The sequence below is a fragment of the Nanorana parkeri genome, unplaced genomic scaffold (genome assembly GCF_000935625.1).
Source record: "Nanorana parkeri isolate BGI_ZX_2015 unplaced genomic scaffold, ASM93562v1 scaffold257, whole genome shotgun sequence".
NCBI classification, from domain to species: Eukaryota; Metazoa; Chordata; class Amphibia; order Anura; family Dicroglossidae; genus Nanorana; species Nanorana parkeri.
In genome coordinates, this window is record NW_017306525.1 from 130,590 (window position 1) to 133,867 (window position 3,278).

Below are 3,278 nucleotides of genomic sequence, written 5' to 3' on the forward strand. Positions count from 1 at the left end.
TTTGGGACGTCTTTATTCTGTGCGAGGTTTGCCAGTTTCTTCTTTTTCTTACTGATGAGGCTTTGTTGTTTTTTCCTGCAGAAATAGTCAATTTGTATTTCCAAAAAGTTTTCTTTCTGATCAACTTCAATACTTGCTTCTTTAAACGGCTGGATTCGGTATCTTCCATCGCAGTGCAATATAAATGGGTAAGCCGTATTCTGCTTTTCACTCACCTCATAGTTCTAGCCGACCTGTGACAATGAGACTGTCACAGGTCGGCTCAGTAGATCGGGAAGTGAACGAACACATACCGGCGCTCGCTCACTTCTCGATCCTGTCACAGCTCTCTGCCGTGTCAGGGGAAGGACTGGATTCGCTCCGATCCTCCAGCACTGACTGGCAGAACGGACGGGTACAGCTGGCTCTCTGCCTCTAGATAGGCAGAGCCAGCTGTCACTCACGCAGCTGGGCGGATCCCGGCACAATTGTCGGGATCCGCTTCAGCTGCGGCGTCTCAGTATATAGGGAGCTACAGCTCGCGGTATACTGAGCCTAGGGTGACGGGAGGACGCTAGTTTGTGTCCTCCCGTTACCGTAAGGAGAACTATGGGGAAAAGCCCTGACCTCATAGTTCTCCTTTTAAACAAATAAGTCAGGTGAAATTTCAAAAGAAATTCAATGATGCAAGTGATAAAAGAGTTCCCTTCGTGATCTCCTCTCTTGTGGCACGTATCCCCCCCGTTTTGGATGTGTACTCACCAGATCCAGTGAGTTCATCAGCGTTTGTGAATCAGAATGGTCCCTTATTAAAAGATCCCCTCTGAAAAAAAATCCGTCGGCTCCCCTGCCAGCACAGCAGGCACAGAAAGAGCCGTCTCTGTCAAAGGATCAGCGCTTTCCCCGCCCGCTCTCCGGCATATTGTGTGCGGCTTCTACCGACTTCAGATCATCGGTCCCCCAGTTCCACCGATCCCAGGATATGTTAATGGGATTAATAGAAAACAAAACCTGTCGTGGTTGCCGGTGCAACCACGTCTTCTGTTTGGGGAACCGCCCCTTCCTCAGAGGCTGTCAAGTCGGCCTGGATGTCTTTGAGGAACTCCAGGCTCCTCCTCTTCAAATCACTCCAACAGTGCTGCAATTGCAGCACTGCTGGGTGCCGGCCATCTGGCCCCCTTATCCGGGCACAGAGGCACTCCATCACCTCCCTCTTCTGGAAGGTGCTCGGCATGTAATCATAGCGGCGACGGAGAAGAAACTGTTGGCAAGAAAAAGAAACAAACACATTACAACTTGTTCAGTAGGAATGTATCGGATATACATTCTGGTTCTCTCACCTTCTATATATGTATGTATATAAGTGATGGCCTAAATGTTGGAGCCAAACGTGACTTCAACTTGAACATTGGTATTTGTGTTTTGGAAAACACCCGAAGTGTCAGTGCATCCGCCGCCCTGTTCATCCGGCGAGTGCCCCGGAAGGCTCCGCGTCTTGTGAAGCCCTGACTGGCTGAAGACTTGCACCTGACCACAGGAAAGGTGCAGGTCTTACCCCAATCACGGCACAGATAATTGCAAGAGCCATGCTTGGGCATAGTCATGACGACTTTCCCCAATCAGGGCTCACCTGTCAGCTGGCGAGGGAGAGGCGTCCGGCGGGGGCGAGGGAGAGGCGTCCGCCGCACCTGGGGCGATCCACGGGAAGGGTCCTGCACGCGTCCGGATTCGCTGCCTGGCCCCGGGTTGGAGGGGGGGTAGGAAAGTGGTAGGGTGGTTGGTGGTGGGAGAGTGGTGGTGTAGCGGTTGGGGGTGAGAGGGGTTTATGAGGGTGGTGGGGTGGTTGGGGCGGAGAGTGGGAGGGGTGGTGGTGATTAGTGGAAACTCTATTGTATTCTGACAGCGGGGGAAATCGCTGTCAGAACACCCGAAAAGTGCATGTAGCTGATTGGCTGTGAGTAAAAGTATGGGGGTCTCTCTATGGGGGTCTCCTGCAGTTCTATATTGCTTGTATGCTACTTTAAGGACTGATGATATACACTTGCAAATCTTTCTTCCGCCGCTATTGCCATGGAAACAGAAGTTCAGAGCCTGTGACATAGTATATGGACAACCAGATGACAGTTGACCACTTGCCCTGTCTGAAGCAAGAAATAGAGCTTTGTGGTCAGACTAGTTTGGGCCGAATTCTGGAAGGATGGGCTTCTGGAAGTTCCTCATTTCACTAGCCACATGATGTTAACAACCGTTTAACTGCTTATTTGCTGCTAATAAAGATATGAATCTGATTAGACAAAACTATACGATCATGGCCAGAATACGCCTATACATGCCTATATCTTGAATGCATATTCATGACTATAAATTGTTATGCTTGATGTATTTTTAACCAGAAGACCTTAGTGTTAGCTCGGTTTGTGAGCTGTCTTGATGTCTTCCCACTGCAGTGTTTGAATAAATCACCTATTCTTATATTGTGTGGCAGCAGATAATATGGCTAAATATATTAAAATCATGTTTTATTGTATCTACATATAATGAGGCCTCTGATCCTCTCCCTTCTTCTTGCATTTTAACCACACATGCAAAAGAGAGCAGTAGTGTGTTAAAGGCCGTCTGACTTTTGTCCTAGAATGTACTTTTGCAACTAAAAATGCTGATGACAGTATCTTTGACTTAGATCCCCCTTCTCGCAAGACTATTAGTAATCGATCATGAGTTAATGACAAAAGGATGTGACAGGATACATAAACCATGAATGGTAAAATTGCAAATGCTGCTTGTTGATTGGCTTAGAGCTGTAAAGGAAATATGTGTATTAGAAATATGTAATGTGACGTAATTGTTGTTATAAATATGTAGTGACCGCCCTTAAAGTGCCACTCAGGTTTTGGAGACAGTAGTCCCCTGGGTCTAGATCTGCGCAGAGAATAAAGATTTGTATTCCTGAAGTCTGTGTCCGGAGTCCATTGCTGGTTTCCAGACGCTGTTTCCCGCTACAATATCAATTTGGACTTACCATCTCATCTCTAAGCTCTTGTTTGGAGACTCTGGAATGTACCGTAACAGCTGTAAGCACTGATCGGCCTATGATTTTCTAACCGGCTCCCTAAAGGGGGAAGCTGGGCAGAAAGTGTATGGCTGGCTTAAGGCGATCAGATACTCCCTATATCATTGATGGTTTAGAGGGCCTATCTGCTCTCAAAGGGAGATCAGTGACCTCTATCCTCTGGCTCCTCAGAGGGGCCTTTTCAGACCGACCCCCTAAACCTTCAGATTACCCAGATTTGCACCGTCCG